This window comes from Oryx dammah, unplaced genomic scaffold (assembly GCF_014754425.2).
Source record: "Oryx dammah isolate SB20612 unplaced genomic scaffold, SCBI_Odam_1.1 HiC_scaffold_28, whole genome shotgun sequence".
Classification (NCBI taxonomy): Eukaryota; Metazoa; Chordata; class Mammalia; order Artiodactyla; family Bovidae; genus Oryx; species Oryx dammah.
The window spans coordinates 35,307,616-35,330,794 of record NW_024070212.1 but is presented as its reverse complement, the minus strand read 5'-3'; the positions used below and the strand labels follow the sequence as shown (position 1 = coordinate 35,330,794).

The 23,179-nt window shown below is 35.2% G+C and overlaps 1 pseudogene; it reads right to left on the bottom strand.

Annotated features, from left to right (window-relative positions):
• The window catches only part of LOC120856526, a 48,597-nt pseudogene extending 27,717 nt beyond the window's left edge, over window positions 1-20,880 (bottom strand).
• Between the last annotated feature and the right edge of the window lie 2,299 nt (window positions 20,881-23,179).

The following is a 23,179-nucleotide window of genomic DNA, read 5'->3' as shown; positions in this document are numbered from 1 at the left end:
CCTCTGTTCTCCACTATGTCCTTGAGCTTGCTCAAATTCATGTTCATTGAGTCAGTGATGCTATGCAACCATTTCATCCTCTGCCACCTCCTTCTCCTCTTGCCTTCAGCGTTTCTCAGCATCAGGGTCTTTTCCAATGAGCCGGCTCTTCCCATCAGGCGGCCAAAGTATTGGAGGTTCAGCTTCAGCAACAATCCTTCCAAAGAATATTAAGGGTTGATTTCCTTTAAGATTGACTATTTTGATCTCCTTGCAGTCCAAGGGACTCTTAAGAGTCTTTTCCAACACCACAGTTTGAAATCATCAATTTTTTGGCACTCAGCCTTCTTTATGGTCCAACTCTCAATTTGTACATGCCTACTGGAAAAAAACATAGCTTTGACTATGGATCTTTGCTGGTAAAGTGATGTCTCTGCTTTTTGATATGCTGTCTAGGTTTGTCACAACTTTCCTTCCAAGGAGCAAAGTGAAAGTGAAGTCACTCAGTCATGTCCAACTCTTTGTGACCCCATGGACTATAGCCTATCAGGTTCCTCTGTCCATGGGATTTTCCAGACATGAATACTGGAGTGAGTTGCCATTTTCTTCTCCAGGAGATCTTCCCAACCCAGGGATTGAACCCGGGTCTCCTGCATTATAGGCAGATGCTTTACTGTCTGAGCCATGAGGGGAAGTCCATTGGAAGTCCAAGGAGCAAGAGTCTGTTAATTTCATGGCTGCATTCACCATCTGAATTGATTTTGGAGCCCAAGATAATAAAATCTGTTACTGTTTCTTCTTTTTCTCCTTGTATTTGTCATGAAGTGATGGGACTAGATGCCATGATCTTAGTTTTTTGAATGTTAAGTTTTAAGCCAGCTTTTTCACTCTTCTCTTTCACCCTCATCAAGAAACTCTTTAGTTTCTTTTCATTTCCTGCCATTACAGTGGTATCATCTGCTTATCTGAGGCTGTTGATATTTTTCCTGGCAGTCTTGGTTCCAGCTTGTAATTCATCCAGCCCAGCATTTCACAAAATGTACTCTACATAGAGCGGCTTCCCAGTGGTTCAGTGGTAAAGAATCTGCCTGCAATGCAGAAAATGCAAGAGACCTGGGTTCAATCCCTGGGTGGGAAAAATCCCCTGTAGGAAGGCCTGGCAACCCACTCCAATATTCTTGCCTGAAGAATCCCATGGACAGAGGATCCTGGAAGGCTACAGTCCATAGGGTCACAAAGAGTCAGACATGACTAAAGCAACTTAGCATGCACTCACTCTGCATAGAAGTTAAATAAGCAGGATGACAGTAAACTGCCTTGTTATACTTTTTTCCATTTGAACCAATCAATTGTTCCATGTCTGGTTCTAATTGTTGTTTCTTTACCCGCATACAGGTTTCTCAGGGGACAGGTAAAGTGATCTGGTATTCTCATCTCTTTAAGAATTTTTGAGTTTGTTTGATCCAAAGAGTCAAAGGCTTTCATGTGGTTAAAAAAACAGTAGATATTTTTCTAGAACTCTCTTGCTTTCTCCATGGTCGAACAAATGTTGGCAATTTGATCTCTGATTCCTTTGCCTCTTTGAAACCCAACTTGTACATCTGGAAGTTCTCAGTTCATGTACCGATAAAGCCTAACTTGGAGGATTTTGAGCATAACCTTGCTAACGTGAAATGAGCACAATTATACAATAGTTTGAACCTTCCTTGGCATTGCCCTTTTTTGGGATTAGAATGAAAACACATTTTCCAGCCCTGGGGCCACTGCTGAGTTTTCCAAATTTGTTGACATATTCAGTGCAGTTCTTTAACAGCATCATCTTTCAGGATTTTAAACAGCTCAGTTGAAATTCCATCACCTCCATTAATTTTGTCTGTATTAACGCTTCTTAAGGCCCACTTGACTAGCTCTAGGTGAGTGACCACACCACTGTGGTTATCTGGGTCATTAAGACCTTTCTTGTGTAGTTCTTCTGTGTATTCTTGCCATCTCTTCTTAATCTCCTCTGCTTCTGTTAGACCCTTACTATTTCTGTCCTTCATTATGCCCATCCTTACACGAAATGTTCCCTTGGCATCTAAAGTTTTCTTGAAGAGATCTCTAGTCTTTCCCATTCTATTGTTTTCCTTTGTTTATTTGCATTGTTCATTTAAGAAGGCCTTCTTATCTCTCCTTGCTGTTCTCTGGAACTCTGCATTCAGTTGGGTATATCTTTCCCTTTCTCCTTTACCTCTCACTTCTCTTCTTTCCTCAGCTATTTGTAAAGCCTCCTCAGACAACCATTTTGCCTTCTTGCATTTCTTTTTCTTTGGGATGGTTTTGTGACTGCCTCCTGTCATTCATCATAATTCTTAGCAATTTAATTCTCTGTTCACATAATTCTTCAGTCTCTTGGCCTTTCAGTTCCTTGACCTCCTATCCTTCAAAAACTTCATCTTCTATCCTACTTCAGCCACTTGATCCCATGGTTTATTCCTTAGATTTGTATATTACTAATAATTACATCCCATTCATAAACTCAATTTCAGGCATTTACTCCACTGAAAATAATCTCTTATTACTCTATCTTAGTGTCTCACTTCCATGGGAATTTAAAGCATTGAACCTACTTTTTCAATGACCATCCATTTTCTTCAGTTTCTGACTTCCATCTTTATTAACCTTAACCTTAACCATTGCCATTCATTATAATCATATTCATGTAAGTTCATGACCCCCAAGGTCAAATGCCTCTTAGTGTTTTCAAATAATCCTGAATTTCCCTAATCTTTTCAAATTCTCATATTCCTAGATAAGTATTTATTTCATACTTTTTACATTCTTCTCTAATGAGTGGCTCTCTCACCAGGTCTAATATTTCCCACTGCTTCACTAGACATGTTTAAACTGTCTAAAACTAAACTCTTCACCTACCATTGAAAATATGTTCATTTATAGGATTCCCATTACAATGAATGACAACTCAATTTTCCTCTTTTCCATAGACCAAATATTATTGAATAAATAAATTTTCAAAAGTTGGGAGTGTTTTCATCAGTTCATGGTTTCAACAGAGCTACCATAGTGTCAGATATCATTAGAATACTCAAAGTCAGGAAACAATTTAGAAAAAACTTATGATTCAAATCTTGTCTTTTATCAGAGAACAAAACAGAGAAAAAACTTTTATCAAGGAAAAGCTGCCTTTTTCACAGTTCACTTCCCCTTATACATTATTAGCTAGAATTAGTTTAATTGCCAACCTTAGACACAAGAAGGCTTGGAATTTGGAAATTGAATTTCTATGATTTATTTAAACCAATTATAATTCATCCCTTTGTTCTGGGCCCCTTTTCTATCAAGCTTTAGAAATGGAATTCTATACTCAGGAAAAAAAAATGTATTCCTGTATACATAATTGAGCTGTGTTCTAAGATACAGTTGTTTTGAAATAGGTTGATCCTTTCAAAGCTAGCTTTCAAGCTTTGTTACTTTGGATTAAAGTAGTCTTTAGTCTTATCTCGCTAATGAAACAGCACCACCTAAGTACTCTTCAGGCCCATGTATTATGCAGTTTGCCACTGACTGTTGGGTCATGTGATGTATCTAGTCTCATGTTAGCCCTAGGAATTCTGTCTCCAGTTCTTTTCCTGTGGCCCTTTTCTCACTCTTGTGCTCATAAGTACTCAGAAGCAGACTCGTGGGAAAACTATCAGGTTTTCCTAAATTTTCTCTGGAAGATTCTCTTCTCTCTATTATCTTCCCTGCACATTTTGCCTGCCTTTTCCTCCTTGAATTCTCAGCAATATCTCCTCATTCAGGATGACCACCAGTCTCTGAATATGATCTCCTTCCCAGGCTGAAGCCTGGAAATGCTCTAGTCAGTTTGCTAGGGCAATCGTATAATCTCATTTACTTCCCTTCTTCAGTGATCACTGCCCTATAATATCTATTACTGAAAGTCTGAAAACTTGATTATGTGTCTGTGTGTAGATATACATGTATGTGTGTATATCCATGTATATATGTTGTTTTCTTTTTTGTTAAAAATTTTGAATTTCTATAAGTACTCCACTAAAAAGTAGTTGTGAGAAGGGACTATTTTTCAACTTCATAAAGTTTTCTACCATCTATTATGGGTATTACTTTATAATAAAAGCACTAAACATTTTAAAAACAAAATTGTCAATGTTTGTAATGAAATAAAGTCCAGTTTTAAGAAACCAAGGAGAATGAGTTGGATTGTGTAAAATATCAAAAAGAATCATGTGAAATATTTCTCAGCCATTATAAAGAATGAAACAATGACATTTGCAGCTACTTGGATGGACTTAGAGCTTATTATACCAAGTGGAGGAAGTGAGAAAGAGAAAGAGAAATATATGATATCATTAATATGCAGAAACTAAAATATGACACAAATGAACCTATGTGTGAAACAGAAATAGATCACAGATATAGACAACAGGCTTGTTGTTGCCAAGCAGGGGTGGGGCAGGGAAGGATTCAGAGTTTGAGATTAGCAGATGCAAACTATTATGTATAGGATGGATAAGCATAAGGTCCCACTGTATAACACAGGGAACTACATTTGATATCTTGTAATAAACCATAATGGAAAAGAAAATGAAAAAGAATATATAGGCGTAATTGAGTTTCTCTGCTGTACAGCAGAAGTTAACAAATTAACACAGCATTGTAAATCAACTATATTTCAATGAAATCTTTAAAAAGGAATTGTGCACTTTTTCAAGTTAAAGCAATGCTAAGTAATATTGTTCAAGAAAGAAGAATTAAGATCTTCTCATTTAGAACACAAAAACTCATGTTTGCACCAATAAATGAAAGAAAGGACATAATGACTGAGAGAGAGATAAAATGCTGCTATTTAGAGCTGCTGGCATAAGCAAAAGGTACATATGCTTCCCGAAATGTGAAACTGATCTGTGTCTGAGACTTTTAAGATTCAACAATGTAGAAGCCACTAAAAAAATGGCTTTACTTCTATGCCACATTTGCCAACAACATCATGGATCCTAAATGAGATGAAATGCATTTGATGAATTTTCAATGACTAATCAAAAAATTTAATTGAAATTCAAAGGGAAGGAAGAAAAGCATCCATTTTTTCACCTGTAAGCAAATTAAATTTAAATAAGAAAACTGATGAGATAGAGAATCAAAATAAAGAATGTTTCCAACATTCTTAGTATTTAAAAAAATGTAGAGATGATCTAAGCCAAATTGGAATTACTTAACTCCATCTTTTTCCCACTTGCCTGTAGTTCCATAAGAGCAGAAAATATGGCTATCATTATTGTCTTATCTTCATCACCTAGCACAATGCCTGGCACAGAGTTCTGACTCAATAAGTTAACTCTAACTAAGCCTAAACTATATTTATGTCATTGCACAAAGAGTAAGTAAAAATTTGGGGGCTTAACTTTTTAACACAAGTATGCAAATATAGTTTTTACATGATAACATAGTTTGGTGCTATGGAGTTGACAACAAACATGTTACTAGAAGATGCTTCAAGTAAACATGTTTTATAGAAAGGGGAATGGCAATACTTAATAAGAAGTTTGTGTGTGTTCATGTGTGTATCACAAATCTAAGGTTAAATCCTTGTGGTTAGAGGATTGTTAGGATAGTACACTGATGATTTCTTAAAGAGAAGTCAGAGAGAGGCTACATTATTTTTAATCTATACTAGGAAAGGAGCAAAAAGAAAAAAACAGTATTTATAGAGGAAAAAATAACTTCTCAAAGACTCATTTGACTGAAAGCAGAATATCAGAAAAAGTCTTGATGTATCTCTGACAATACCTATACTCATAAGAACAATACAAATTCTACACAAATTCTTTTAGAAAACAGAAGAGGGAAGAATAGTTTTCAACTCATTTTGTGAGTTTCAATTCATCAATTTAAACTAATATGAAAAGTGGACAAAAAATATTACAAGAAAACTATAGATCAGTATCCTTCATAAACATAGATTCAATAGTACCCCTCCAAATTATTAGCAAACTGAATCCATCAAATCCACCATGACCATGTGGGGTTCATTCCAAGAATGCATGTTTGGGTTAGCATTTGAAAATCAGTTTAAATCACCATATTATTAATAGCAGACTAAAGAAGAAAAATCATAATGATCATTTGAAAAGATGCAGAAAAACACTTAATGACATTCAGCATTCATTAATGATATAGAAAAGATTTCAGCTGTCTAAGAATTAAAGGGGACTTCCTTTGGCTGATTAATAGCATGTACAAAAGAAACTTAACAGCTTTGTCATAATTATCATTAAAGTAAACATGTTTCTCACTAAGACTAGGGACAAGTCAAGGATATTTTCTTTGATCTCTCATTTCAACTTATAAAAATTGAGCAAAGCATTCATAAAAACACTTCACCAAAGAGGACATATGGATGAAAAATTAACCCATGAAAATACGCTTAATATCATAAATCATTAGAATGAAAATTAAAATCACAATGAAATACCTCTACAAATATAATAAAATACCAAAAACAAAAAATAAAACTGCTAACGACAAGTCTCGATTGAAGCTGCAAATCAGCTGGAACTCTGAACACATTAATGATAAGAAAAAAAGTGCAGCCCCTTTTCACAACAGTTTGCTAGTTTCTTATACAGTTAAACCTATACTTACCATGAAACCATATAAATTCCACCTTTGGTGTTTAACCAAATAGGAAAAGTATATGCCCACCCAAAATAAAAATGTTTATAAATATTTAGAGTGGCTTTATTATAATCACGCAAGTATCCCAAATGCTCATCTTCTGATAATAGATAAATAACTGCACCTGTCAACAAAGGAGATGTGGGTCCATTCCCTGGGTCAAGATCTGGAGAAGGGAATACCAACCCAATCCAGTATTCTTGCCTGGGAAATACCACGGAGAGAGGAGCCTGGTGAGCCAAGTACATGAAGTTACAAAGAATGGGGCAAGACCGCATGCGCACTTTTGTGGCATATACATAGAATGGGATGCATGCGTGTGTGCCATACATAGAATGGGATGCATGCGTGTGTGCCATACATAGAGTGGGATGCATGCGTGTGTGCCATACATAGAATGGGATGCATGTGTGTGTTGCATACATAGAATGGGATGCATGCGTGCATGCTGTCATTCCAGTTGTGTCCAACTCTTTGCAACCCTATGGACTGTAGCCCACCAGCCTTCTCTGTCCGTGAGATTCTCCAGGCAAGAATACTGGAGTTAGTCGCCATTCCCTTCTCCAGGAGACCTTCCTGACCCGGGGATCAAACCTCTGTCGCCTGCAGCTCCTGCATTGTAGATGGATTCTTTACCTGGGGAAGCCCTAAAATGGAAAATGCTCAACGATTAAAAGGAATTTACTGCTGCATCCAACAACTTGGGTGAATCTCAAATACATCATTATATGAAGTGTAAGAAAGCAGATACAAAAGGCTACATACTACATGATTCCATTTATATGACATTCTGGAAAAGGCAAAATCAGAGGGACTGGAAACAGATCTGTGTTTGCCAGGGGTGAGGGAAGGGCAGGAAGGGATCGATTAGAAAGTATCAAGAGAGAACTATTCAGGGTGAGGTTGATGGAAATGTTCTGTGTCTTGATTGTGCTGAGGGCACAAAGCTGTATACATTTGCCAAAACTCAAAGAACTGTATACCTAAAAAGGTGAATGAACTATACTGTAAAAAAACCATACCAGTCATCTATTACTCTCTAACAAAGCATCCTAAAACTTAGTGGCTTAAAACAAATACATTATCTCACAATTTCTGTGGGTCAGAAATGCAAACTCAGGTAACTCCGGCTCAGAGTCTCTCTCACAATGTTGCATGATAACTTCTGAGCTGGTACAGTCATCTCAAGGTTCTCAAGGTAGAGATAGGATCCACTTCCAAGCCCACTCAGATAGCTGTTGGCAGTATCCCATTCCTCACTGCTTATTGACTAGAAGCCTCCCTCAGTCCCTTCTAAGGGAGTTTCTCCATAGAGTAGCTCACAGCATGAAAGCTGGTTCCATAAAGTGAGTAAATAAGAGACGGAGAGATCAGCTCAAGACAGAAGCCAGTGTTTTTCAGTCTAACCTTGGTAATGACTTCTTGTTGAAGTGAAAGTGTTATTCACTCACTAGTGTCTGACTCTTTGTGACCCCAAGGACTGTAGCCTCTGTCCATGAAATTCTCCAAGCAAGAATACTGGAGTGGGTTACCCTTCCCTTCTCCAGGGGATCTTCCTGAACCAGGGTTCGAACGTGGGTCTCCTGCAGTGCGAGCAGATTCCTCACCATCTGAGCCACCTACTTATACCATATTCTATTCACTAGGAGCAAGTTGCTACATCTAGCTGACAAGTGAGGGAAGGAGATTCCACAAAGACATGAAGATCTGGAAGTAGATCACTGAGTACCAAGTTACAGCCTGTCCACTGCACAAATTATACCCCAACAAGCTTGCCCCTTGGAAAAAAAAACAACAACAAGCATTAGAAATAGGATTAAACTGAAGTGTATACTTAAGGGCAACTAAGGTAAGGAGACCAAAGTAAACCCGAATGTGTTAACAACATGTCCAAGATGTATGCTTACATGTCAAGATTGATATCTCTATGGAGAAGATCAGACAGCTGAGGAGGTGGAGGGAAGAATGGTTAGAAACAGGACTTTACTGATTAGACACAAATAGGGTTTTTAGAGCAAGACCTGAGACAAGGAATGAAGACAGAGGTCTCAGGACTTGGAGCAACAAGAGATGATGCCAGCTGTTAATATTAATCCCTCTGGGACAAACTTTAAAGAGCAAAGCAAAACAATCAAGCAACAACAACAACAACAAAAAAAACTAGTGACAATATCAGTCAACAAAACCATGGATTAATAAATGCTAAATTGCCAAGCCCCAATTATAGCATTCTTAAAGTTTACTAGTGGCTCTCACTCAGGTCCTCAGGACTGGCATATGATGGGGACAGGAGCCAGGTAGATCATTACAGAGACTTGACTTGATACCAACACATGTGAAGAAACTCTGAAAGGCTTTAACTTACAGCAAGTTCAATATGTGCCAATAGTGAAATTAATTTGCGTGAAAGGTCAATTTGATTTTAGGCTGTACTCAAAGACTACCATGTCCATGCCCATTTATGGTAAGATCGTACTAGAATTAAATGACTTGGCAGATGTTTTCTCTCATTGAGATCAATCTTTGAGCTTTAAATGATATGACAAAAATTTTAATAGGGAGTTGAGACCTAAAATGTAAGATAGCTAAAGAGATTTTAATGGGTTATCAATGGCAACTCACTCCAGTACTTTTGCCTGGCAAATCCCATGGATGGAGGAGTCTGGTAGGCTGTGGTCCATGGGGTCGCTAAGAGGCGGGCACGACTGAGTGACTTCACTTTCACTTTTCACTTTTATGCATTGGAGAAGGAAATGGCAACCCACTCCAGTGTTCTTGCCTGGAGAATCCCAGGGACGGGGGAGCCTGGTGGGCTGCCATCTATGAGGTCACACAGAGTCGGACACGACTGAAGTGAGTTAGCAGCAGCAGCAGCAGCATGATCACAGAGCATGGAAACATACAAATTTATTTTTATATATTAATATGTAATATTCATTATACTTAATATATAATATAAATTTTATTTATATATAAATATGAAACATTTCAAATATTCTGCTCCATTGCCAAAAAACAGTGATTTTCCCCTGTGATATGGATAATATTCAGGGAAAAGTAAGAATTCTAGTTCAGTCATTTTGCAGATTGAGGAATGCTAAAGACTTCAGTAGAAAGCAATACAGTAGCAGTGCTATTCTAATAAATAAAGGCTGTTCCTTTAAGCGCTGAAATATATATTAATATAGAAAGAAGGAGAAGCTTGTGGTTTATTTCTCACATGTACATAATGGGCAAGAATATTTACTATCAGGTTTCCCTTTGTAAGTGTTTAAACATGCCATTAATTTGATTGCCTTCTAATTGATGAGTTGTTGTTTAGTTGCTAAATTTTGTCTGACTTTTTTGCAAGCCTGTGGACTGTAGTCTGCCAGGCTACTCTGTCCATAGGAGAGCAAGAATACTGGAGTGGGTTGCCATTTCCTTTCTCAGGGAATCTTTCCAACCCAGGAATCAAACCCGAGTCTCCTTCATTGGCAGGCAGATTCTTTACCACTGAGCCACCTGGGAAGCCAGTTGATGAGTAGAAGAATTTAATTTTCACATATGACTTCAATAAGAAATGGAGTCATTTGGGTCTGGAAAGTTTTTCGGTTACTCTTGTTATCCCTTTTCTTAGATGTAAGATCCAGAAGATTAGGGGTTGGATGTTTACCAGCCCCTAGAGTAAACCTTGCTATATGGTAGGTAGTCAATGTTTGCCTCAGAACCAGGTGATATCTTCATTACTTTTTCTAGTCTATCACTATAATAATATGAATTTGTGTTGGTATAAATGCCCTTGTCCATCTCAAGTGTTACCATGCGTTAATGTTTTTTTCCCAAAAAAGTACATTTTTGCACATAATCTCCATAAAATGCATAATTACCTACAAAGTTAACCTCACCCTCTTAAACAATCTGGAGAAGCCTGGAAGAGTGGGGGAAACAATTACAATAATTTTTCTGAAGATACAAAATTTCCATTGAAAAAATGCTGAGCAAACATGCACAAGGTCAGTTACCATAAAACAAAGATTGTTCTTAAAAAATTAAAGATAAAGTTCAATCAAATTATAAATTAACTTGATGTACACATTTATAAATTAATTTGATTTATAAATTTATAAATTAATTTGAACTGTAGCTTAAAGAAGACTGAGATAATTAACTGGATGTTTTAACTCAGATACCAATAAAAATAATTTAAAAAACCTTTGGTATCCATAAGGACAACATATCAGTAAAAAGAGCAAGCATTTATTTTTGGCCAGAGTTCACATATATGACAACATAGGTGTGTACCATACAACCTCAGTGTGCAGTTTGTATACCTGAATGTGAATGATGAATCACTGTTTGCCAAGTACAGAGTGATTTGCATACAACATTTCGTTTAACAGCAATCTCATGAGCAAGACATTACAACCTCCATTTTACACAAATGGTAATTGAGGTACACATAGTTTAGATGGTATCTCCAAGTTCACACAACTAATAAACAGTGGAGCTGAAATTAAAACCGTGTCTGTAAACTCCTAGATGATTCTTAGAGTTGATTCAATTCCTTTTCATTTAGCATCTCTATCTGAAATACTACTACCTAATTAATTTAGTTATTTAAACCAATATTTATTTGATATGTAGAATTTCATGGTCTGATTTCATTTCTTCAAGATTATACTAAGGTATTAGCCTTATATGTAAATAAAGTTTTAGTTAAAATGATATTTATTATAATATTGTTTAAAAATAAAACAACAATTAACAGAAATATAAACAGCCCAAAATTCCAAAATGGGCAAGCAGTTTAAAATATTATGAAATACAGGGTATTCTCAAATATTAATGGCATGTAAAGAGTTCACCAAGTATATAATCTTAAGTTTTTTTAAGTACTAAGAAGCTTACAAAGTAGTCTCACAGTAAACTTATAACTTTACTGTCTTTTTCCTTGAATACTTCATTCATGAAATTCCATTCAGCATTTTACTTTTTTTAAAATGTCACTGTCTGACTCTTAAGATTCTCCTGATCCTAGTTCCATATAGGAAATATATCCCTCTTCTCTACAAAAAGATAAATTTTAATGATAGAAAAAATATAAGTATTAAATAATCCATAGTTTCAATGGAAAACAAAGGGGCCTTTTTCTAAGCAGCTCTGAGAAAAACTGTGAAAATTTTAAGAAACTGCATTGGGTTTATAACAAAACCTTAGAGCACCAAAAAAATAACGAAAGAAAGAAAGAAAAATTTCATCAAGCAAATACAAAAAATAAAATTGCCTTTAGAAAACCTGAACCCAAGGTCTAGATCTACCACTACAGAATGGAGTGAGAGTAAGCCAAAGAGTAGTCAGCAGGTTGTTCATCCAAGTCAAGTGCCATCTTCCATATGCTTGGCTGTGATGTTTGTTCTCAGTGAATGCTGTGAAATTAACTCTTGAAATAATGTAGAACATATTTCTTGATAAAGTTCAAGGATAGGTTTTGCAGCCAGAGAATTAGTGGGGTTCCTTGGGTAATTTTACCATGGAATAAGCAAAGGTTACAAAAAAGCTCTTTTTACTTTCACAGAGCTGATCATTAAACATTTAACAGAACACCACATAGGTGCAAGGGAGACTGGAAAATAAAAACTTTTCTTTTTATTATTGTTTTAAGCTGACCATATTTCCATCCCATATTTTGTTGGCAGAGAGGATGGAATGGCAGAAAACTAACAGCAACTGATACACAGAGAGATGTGAATTTAGTTTTTGAAAGTTAAAAACTTGATTTCTAAAATAATTTCAAATCTCTACATAAAGAATGGCTTCTTGAAGAACAAATAATACTTAAAATGGAATTAGTAATCTAGAAGAAATATTTATTTTTTTCTACATTCATGCTCAGTTACTCAATCATGTCAGACTCTTTGAGACACTATGGACTATATAGCCTGCCAGGCTCCTCTGTTCATGGGATTTTCTGGGGAAGAATACTGGAGTGGATTGTCATTTCTTCCTCTAGAGGATCTTTCTGACCCAGGGTTTGAACCCCCATTTCCTGTGTCTACTACATGGGTAGATGGATTCTTTACCACTGAGCCACCTGGGAATCCCATTTGTTTCCATAGTATAGTACAAAATAAAATTAACATAAAACTATACAGAAAATTTAAACACATAGAGGGTAAATCTGAAAGGTTCAATATCTGTAATAATAGAAGTTTCACAAGCAATGTAAGTATTCTACAAACAAAGAATAGAAATAATGGAAGAAGATAAAACATCAAATAGTTAACATAGAAAACTTTCCCTTAGAGACACGTATCTAGGACAAACCTTCATGTAATCTGGGATGTCAAAGGATAAAGAGAAATTTCTATCATCTTCAAAATAAGAAAAATAAGCTATCTATGTTAGATTGAAAATCAAACCATAAGTAACTAACATTTACTTAAGAGTAAACAATGAACTTGATTTTAACTATGGATAGAGTACAAATTGGGAGCAATTTGACACATTTTACAAAACTGTTAAAAGTGCATATCCTTAGAGTGATGAGATGATTATTCTAGTAGCTATCTTCTGTGAATATTGGCACACATGTGCAAGGACATATGTAAAAAATTGTGGCACTGTGTAGCAAAAACTAGAGTCCACCTACGGTCTTCTTGCCCAAGAATAGTTAAATACACTTTAATATTTTCATATTATAGAAATCTATATAAGCAGTTAAAAGAAAAAGTGATATCTCAATGTGCTGTGAGGAAGGATTCTATACATTAAGTAAGGAGCAAGTTGCAGAACAATGGATATAATTTGCATATGCAGATAAGTGCAAAGGATACACAAAAAGTCATTAATAGCAATTAATCTTAGCATTGGTAAAGGGAGATATCGTCCACTCTTTCTTTCACATATTTGTTTAATCCTTGATTTTTTCACAAATAGCAAACACTTCTCTAGCATTATTTTTTAAAGTTATACTAGAATATATTTATGAGCAAAGGCTAGATTTCCAAGAAATATGGATAGTCCAGAAATGGTGGGAAAAATACAATAATAAAAAGCCAATATCCTTATGAGTTACAATTTTCATACTTAGGCAGAAATCATGACATTTGATAAATTTGATCATTAAAAAAACTAAAATACAAAACAGCTCCCACCACTAAAGAAAAAGAAAAGAAAAAGTATACGGAAAACAAATATCATAAGAAATTGAAGAAACAAAAGCAAGTAACATGCATAATAAAGTACTAGATATATGCATACATATATACATATATATAATATTTAAAAGTTCTAAGTAGAATAAAGAGAGTTTAAATAGCTTGTCCAAAATTATATAGCTAAGAAAGCAAAGATATGATAAGACTGGAATTTTGCTCAAGCAGCATCAGTGACAGGCTCAAGGCCTGACCACCCTGCTGCCCACTTATAACTAGCAAGTGCTGGCTATAGGGGCAAGTCAAAGCCAAGAGTCAGGACACAACAAGCTCTCTCAGGCCCTACTGGTAAATGTTTAAGCCAGTTCAGAATTTCTGGACATAAATCTATAAAATAATTAAAATACCTTTAAAATATGACTACCTTTTAATTCAGCGATCTCATATATAGAAATTAACCCTAAGAAAATAATCAGATGAGTATTTAAAACAGTCTTGTGAAATTGTGAAGACCACTTGAGTATCCAACAATAATGGACTGGTTAAAGTAATTGTGATGTATAGATAGATAAAGATCTAGATATGCAGAGAGATATTCACACATAGGCATAGAAATTTGTTAACTTTTACATATTTTAAGAGGTGAGAATGTAAGATATTTCATGTGCTCCCGTTAATGAAACTATATGTCTTTAGAAGTGTGACTGGAAATATATTAAATTTCCTCCAGACATATTTATTGAGCATCTAATAGAGAAGCCAGCACTATATAGTGGTTTTAAGTACCCTCCCTGCAGCCAGGTAGCCTAGAGGAATCCCAAATCTGCTGCTTGCCTGCCCTACGGACTTTGGCAAATCATGCGTGATCTCTCAGTGGAAAAGAATGCTATGAAGAAAAGTGCATCAGAGTAAGAAGAATAGAGAATGATGGTAGATCAGTTAGAGTGGTTGTGGTCTCAAGAGAAAAACTGTAAGGAGTCGGGGAGCAGAGAGCAAGCTCCCCAGATTTCCAGGGAATAGAATCCTACGCAGAAGGAATTTCAAATGAAAAAGCCTGAGGTTTGGGAGTTTGTGGAGTGTTCTGGGAGGAGCAGGAGGTCAAGGTGGCCACAGTAGAGTAAATGATTTACTCATATCCAAATGTTCATAGTTGAATGCCTGGAGCTAGTTTTCTTTTCATACTTGTTTGGATTCTTGCAATTAGCATGAGGTACTTCTACCATGGAAAACAACAAAAATATTCACATTGGGAAAAAGAAAATAGCAAGTTACTCTATATCTGATTACTCTCTGCAATCAGTATTATCAGTGTTCCATTTCTTAAAAATACATACTCAAACTTTCTAAGTAAAATTCAAAGCCATCTGCTTATTCAGGCTCTCATGGGAGGATTTAGCAGTGAGAAGTTTTGCTCATGAGTCGGCTCATGATAGGGCTGTTTTAATGCTTTACTCTTTGCCATGCCTCCACCCTCCAACCATATTTGATTACAAACCATTTTTAACTTTAAATGACTTTTTTAAAATTGGCATTTCCCTCATGTGCCAAAAGTAATAAGCATATATTTTAAAAGAAGAAAATGAATTTGATAAAATATTTGGCTTGACTAGAAATGTTTTCAGTAGTTTATTAACTGCAAAGTAATTCCCTACTGAATGCCAGAGATCCTGCGCAAGATGTTGCCTGGGGCTAAATAATATGTGTTCACCTTTTAATCACACTGACAGAAGGGAAATGGAAAGCAAGTCTCCCAGTACTCAACAGGCAGTCTTTATTTTAGTGGAGAGGAGCATTAAGCATGAATAGCACCAAATATCATATAATTCAAAAAAAGTTTATTATTTTGTTTGGTAGTATAGTATATAGGTATTTCCAAAAATCTTGGAATTCACTCCCATTCAAATAATGAAACTATACTGTCAAACTGAAAGTCCCTGTCTTATTCATCTTGTCTATTTCTGCCTGATCTTCAAGCTACTAATGGACAGCATCCTTCCCTTCCCAGAATATATATTCATCATTTTCAAGAGCCATGGCTTAAAAAAAAATTATAGGTTTCTCTGGCTCATCTTTGCAGTCAGGTTCACAATATTACTAGTGTGACAGGGACCCTAGACCTTATTTACTGAGCTGTTGTACAGGTGCTTGACTTTACAGCTCTGTTATAAGCAGATTGAAGGCAGGAAGTAGTGTCGTATTTACATTTTAATCCTGAGCAACTAACACATTGCTTGGCAGGTAATAAATGTACAATATTTGTTTGTCAAAAGACAATTAAAAGATAATTCTGGACTACAGTAACTTTATACTTCATGTTGTTATAACAGAAATTTGCAGTTTTATTTCAATAGCAATTTTCTTTCTACTCTATGTCCAATTCTCCAAGTCCAGTAAGAAGGTCAGCAAGGACACAATCTAATTGAAGAAATTTGTTTTTTAGTGAGAACCATTCCAGTCTGAATTTATATTTTCAGTTTTATATCCTTAATATTAAAACAAAATTATTTTCTAGAGGAAGCCAAAAGTAGTTATAGTGAAAACTCAACTCATTAACTATTCTGAACTAAAATAGGTCTTCTTCATTGTTTGGCTTTGGACACTATTATGTAAACTTGAAATATTTGGTTTTTCTTTCATTTATTTTTATTTACTTATTTTTCCTCTATATATATTGTTATACAATTTTTAAGGGTTTGCTCCCTTTACAGTTATTATAAAATATTGATTATATACCCCATTTGTACTATACATCCCTGTAGCCTTATACCCAATAGTTTGTACCTCTTACTCCCACACCTCTACATTGCTCCACTTCCTCCACTGATAACCCCCAATTTCCTCTGAATATATGTGATTCTGTTTCATTTTTGTTATATTTACTAGTTTGTTGTATTTCTTAGATTCCAGTTATAAGAGATAGCATAGAGTATTTGTCTTTCTCTGACTTATTTCACTTAGAATAATGCCCTCCAAGAGCATCCATGTTGCTGCAAATGGCAAAATTTAACTATTTTTTATGATTCAGTAGTATCCCATTGTGTTTATCCTGGAGAATTTGGTTTTGTTTTGCTTGGGGAAAAAACAAAACACAGAGTATAAGAGATTTAATAGAATTAAATAGATTATCCATTTTATATGCACCTTCCATCCTCAAACTCACCCCTTATTCTTTGCTGATAATTAATCTTCCTATGAAAGCAACAAAGAACAGGGAGGGGACCATTTAAAGACAATCAGCCCTGTCATTAACAAAGCACAAGCAAGATGCTTCTATTCAACATTCTCTTCTTACCAATAGGCCATTTGAATACCTTAGTGCAGCCTTCAGGGGCACTCCAGTGGCTACCTTCAGAATTATCTCTATATATTTCTGTTTTTTAACTGATATTTTCTTGTCTTCTATTTATTTACTTATTTGACTGCATTCGGTCTCAGTTGCAGCACTTGGAATCTTTGCTGAATCATGCAGGATCTTTCCTTGTGGCACACAACTCTCCAGTGGTGGCATGCAGGCTTAGATGCTCCATGGTGAATGGAATCCTAGTTTCCTGACCAGGAATTGAACCCTCATCAATTGCAAGGCCAACCTTCAACCATTGGACAACCAGGGAAGTCCCAACACCTATACATTTCTTTTTATTCCTTGAAATCCCCACTTCTGTAAAAAATTTAGAGGATAGAGGTAGAGACAGTAATCAGCGACCTTTGACTGCATTATTGAGATTTTTCTTCTTCTAATACATTCTGCCAAACTCTAGCTACTAGTAGCTATTAGTAAGTGGCATCTCTCTCTTTCACACAGTGTATACTTCTCTGCCTTTCCTTACTGGGTCTTTGATTTTAACATATCTCAAATAGCAACTTTTGAGTTTCACTGTAGTGATTAGATTTTATAGTTCCTGTCCTTTTATCAGAAACTTCCATTTTGTATATAAATGAAATTCATCTCCCTCCATGCAGCAGTTATGAATCTCCTACCACCTCCCATTTATTCTCACTGCTGTATGCAGCAGCTCTGGACTTCTGAAACACCACATTCTCTATCAGACAGTCTACACATTGAAATCCAAGAAAACAGCAGCTAAAGTCTTTTTTTTAGATCTAGAACCTCATTCATCATCTGCTAGCAATTTAAAGTTTTAAAATTATACTGTATCATAGTCTTTTGGAACGTTCTATTTATGACACATTGCTCTCATTTCAATATAGTTTTGTGGGTGGGTGTGTCATTGTAGGAGCTGAAGCAGAAGAGAAAGTTCATTAAATAATCATTTCACACTTTATAATATATGCACCTAATAAACACACTGAAAGATTTAAAATATTCCAGGGAGGCTGTATTCATAGAGGCAGTTTGAAATATGATTTGAGCAATTATAAAAATATATTTATCAAATGCAGACAACCAATCTGTGTATTTCATGGGAAAATATTTAAACTCTGACTTCACTTCCTAGCCATCCTTATATCCATCATATATAGCCAGTGTTCTAATGTTCTAACATTTTTATTTCTACCACAAACTCACCACTATTTACTTTGTCTTTATCATATCCTGTTTAAGGAAAAGAATATATATTTAATATAGGCATGTATATATGCATATATTAATATAATCAAGATATACAGAGAGTTTGTAACAAACATGGGGTGAAAATGAAACTGAAAATATATTAAATAATGAAAAAAACTAAATGAAACAAGTTATTAGTATGGATTGTCTTTTTGAATGGATTAATCTTGACAACACAACAAATAATGATTAATCTACCTTTGAACACATATTTATTTTGTCTTTCCTTTCTCACTGATAAAAGTTAATATATGTGTTAAAGACTGGCTGCTTAGGTGGTCATCTAACATTTTGTTAGTGCTGTAGCAAAAGTCTGGTATTTAAAGAGATCAAACCCTCTAGACCTAACGCAGACATGTCTCCTTGATATTACCGTTTTTGCTTTGGCAAGAATAATTCATGTGACTTCTTGAATAACAGATACAAGACAGTGAGTGCCCATGGCTTTGGAGAAAGCTTTTGCATGTTTTATTCATTTTTGTCTTTGTTTTTAACAGAGGTTAATTAACCCCAAATTTCTTGGAATATAGAATTTAATTTTCTGGGTATAATGTAAGAAAATTAGCATAAGACATGAAGACCCATCTGAGAAGAAAATGATTCAGATACCAACCTCTAATCGTTAAGAGGAAGTACACTGGATAGATGATCTGGTCCAGTTCCAAACCCACCAGAGGCCCTCAGACAATTCCATGGAGACCTCAGGAGCTGAGATGGCACTTCAGTTTTCCCATATTGAAGCACAGGGTCCAGGACTTGTTGTGCCCACAACAAACAGACGCTGGATGCAGGCTGCTTCACAGGAAGGGGCACACCTTTAACTGGGGAGATTGAAGGAATGCACCTGCAGGCATCTTGGCAGCCTTAGCTGTAAATTCCTTCACTCCGGAGAGAATATTCTAGGTGAAATTGGCAGGTATTACACAAGGTTCTTTCAACCATCAAAATAAAAATGGAAAGATGAAGAAAATAGCCAGATAAAATTCTGGAACAAATATTACACTGTGTGTTTTCTGAACAAATGAAGAGAAGAGAGCAAAGGAGAGACAAAGAGAAGGATGAGGTAACATCTTTATATACTTATTCTCACAAAACATCATGCCTTATATATAATAGATATGCTGAGTAAATAAATGAGTGAAAAAGCTACTCTTTTCATTCTATAAAAATATCACATGCATTTGATGTTTAGATTATAAACATTTTCAGTCAAGAAACTCTGCCTCGCTCACTGTCATTCTGAAGATAGAAGTTTGGTTCCTTGTAAACTTTTCTAAATATTATCTTATTGGAAGAGTTAATTTATATAGACATATTTAACATTTGACAGGAAATTTACTTTCCTTAATCAATACAAAGCAGACAACTGGGTCTTTTTTTTTTCTGAAGAAAACTGAAGCAAATGAAACTGAGAAGAAAACTGAAGCAAATGAAACATATCTAGTAAACCGTTTTATAGTCTTCATTGGTCTATATCTAGCCATGTTAATGGTATCTTAAAATCAGTAATTAAATGTGCTTTTAAATAACTCTTTAAATATTCAACCATTACCATAATTTATATAAATAATATCTCCTCACTTCTAACCAAAGGACTTTTTTCTTAGTTTCCTTTGTATTCATATCAAATTATACCTTTTATTGTTTTTAGGTATACTAAAATTTTGAAGAATGATAAATATTTACCAAGTATATTTAGATTTTATGATTATCCTTTAGAAGCAGTTTACTTTTGATCTATTATTCCATACAATTTCATATTTTCCTTTACAGAAAGTTTAATGATGCTGCCATAATAACTCATAATCTTTAATTAAAAGGTCTTATAAAACACAAGACATAAAACACCTACTTACAAGCTATACCAAATAGTCTTAAATGTAAAAGCTTCAAACATTTTTCACATTCTTTGTAATAGAAAGATTATTTCAAGAAGAAGCACCATTATATACTAGTAAAATACTAAAATTTTATTTTGTAAATCTTTGAGGTGTTACCTGGTCAAAACATTATACTAGATGCTATAGATATAAAGAGGTAAATAAGTTCTTTTATCTGTATTCATAAATGTCATAACACTGAAACTAATGTATCATATTGATACATTATGAAAATAGTATATCATACTGCAAAATAAATTAAAATAAATTAAATTAGTATAAGCAAAGGGGAATGATGAAATTATTTCAATCATAGGGACAAGGGAAGATTTTATATTAACCTCTGATGAGATATTTATCCATTGCAACTGTTTCCTTCTCTGCTTATCCCACTAAACTGTGAATTTATAAGTGGAATTAAGTGTTCATCACAGTATTTCCTAAAGCCGATCCACAGAGCTCTGAGCTAACAAATGGCCTTTTAGCTTTTAGGTAAGTTAATATGTAAATTACTTACATCTTGAAGGATGAGTTCCAGTTCCATAGAGAACTTTCCAAGTTGAGTTGGAGGTGTTGGCTTGTTCACACGGTCAGTTGCTACATGTTTAATGTTCATTTTGAAAAATGCAGAGGCAAATGTTTCTGAAGTAATAGGTTGATGGCATATTACAGAATACCTTGAATGCCATACAACAGAATTTGATGTTTACTTCTTTTGTAGGTAGAGCATTAGGAATTTTATTCACTATTAAGTGGGAAGATAAGCAAAGAGAGGAGGTTAGAATGATCCGTGTGGTAAGAGATTAGAGTCAGAGACTCCAATGAATTCATGTTTAGTTTAATACAGACACAGGTAGGTATTTACAGAGAAATGTTTGTAGATGTGTATGTATAAAAGAGCTAGTATAGGTACATACATCCATGTCAGTTTAGAGGGCCTAAAAATAACAAGAACTCAGTAGTAATAAAAACACTCAATGTACAGATCTTGTTTCTTATACCATTTTCCTATAAGAAGAATCAGAGCTTCATTAAAAAGCATTGATTCTAGAAATGGGGTAGCATATATTTAAGATGAACCTAGAGCATCTTTAGTGCCAGAAAACAAGCACTCAAAATAATGATCAGTTCAGTTCAGTCACTCAGTCGTGTCTGACTCTGCGACCCCATGGACTGCAGCATGCCAGGCCTCCCTATCCTTCACCAACTCCTAGAGCTTACTCAAACTCATGTCCATCAAGTTGGTGATGCCATCCAACCATCTCATCCTCTGTCATCCCCTTCTCCTCCAGCCTTGAATCTTTCCCAGCATCAGGGTCTTTTCCAATAAGTCAGTTCTTCACATCAGGTGGCCAAAATATTGGAGTTTCAGCCTCAGCATCAGTCCTTCCAATGAACATTCAGGACTGATTTCCTTTAGGATAAACTGGTTGGATCTCCTTGCAGTCCAAGGGACTACCGAAAGTCTTCTCTGACACCATGGTTCAAAAGCATCAACTCTTTGGCACTCAGCTTTCTTTATAGTCCAACTCTCACATCCATTTATGACTACTGGAAAAACCATAGCCTTGACTAGATGGAACTTTGTTGGCAAAGTAATGTCTCTGATTTTTAATATGCTATCTAGGTTGGTCATAGCTTTCCTTCCAAGGAGCAACATCTTTTAATTTCATGGCTGAAGTCACCATCTGCAGTGATTTTGGAACCCCTAAAAATAAAGTGTCTCAATGTTTCCATTGTTTCCCCATCTATTTGCCATGAAGTGATGGGACCAGACGTCGTGACCTTAGTTTTCTGAATGTGAGTTTTAAGCCAACATTTTCACTTTCCTCTTTCACTTTCATTAAGAGGCTCTTTAGTTCTTCTTCGCTTTCTGCCATAAGGCTGGTGTCATCTGCATATCTGAGGTGACTGATATTTCTCCCAGAAATCCTGATTTCAGCTTGTGCTTCATCCAGCCTGACATTTCACATGATGTACTCTGCATATAAGTTAAATAAGCAGGGTGAAAATATACAGCCTTGATGTCCTCCTTTCCTGATTTGGAATCAGTGTGTTTTCCTGTGTCCAGTTCTAACTGTTGCTTCTTGACCTGCATACAGATTTCTCAGGAGGCAAGTCAGATGGTCTGGTATCTCTATCTCTTGAAGAATTTTTCAGTTTGCTGTGATCCACACAGTCAAAGGCTTTGACATAGTCAATAAAGCAGAAGTAGATGTTTCTCTGGAACTCTCATGCTTTTTTGATGATCCAACGGATGTTGGCAATTTGATCTCTGGTTCCTCTGCCTTTTCTAAAACCAGCTTGAACATCTGGAAGTTCACGGTTCACATACTGTTGAAAATAGTGATGAGGTTGTATAAAAAGAGCTCCACAGCCAACTAAAAGAGCTCCCAATGATTAAAGCTGGAATAATTTGAGCAAAAAAAAAAAATTCTAACTAAAATATGGACTTAAGTTAATAGTAATAATAATGATGATGATAATCATTATGATGATGATATATCAATATTAGTTTATAAATAGTAACAAATGTATCTAGTAATCCAAGTTGTTAGTAATAGGGAAAATTATGGATTCAGTATATGAGGACCCTCTTTAGTCTTTTTAGAGTAATTCTCCAAACCTAAAACTATTCTAAAATAAAAAGTTATTTTAAAAAACAATATACTCTCTAGAGCTACATATATGTTTATGATTTGAAATATCTATGGTCAAAAAACAAAAACACATCCCAAATATCATTTAAAGGTCTTATACTCAGGTTTGAAATCCATTAAATCTACAAAATGCTCTAAGTGCATAGTCTAAGCCAATTTTATGCCAAAAGACAAACCCCAAAACATTTCCAAAACAGTTTTTAAAATGCATTTTTTATCCATAAAGTCAAAACTAATGTCATGCATTTTCTGTTA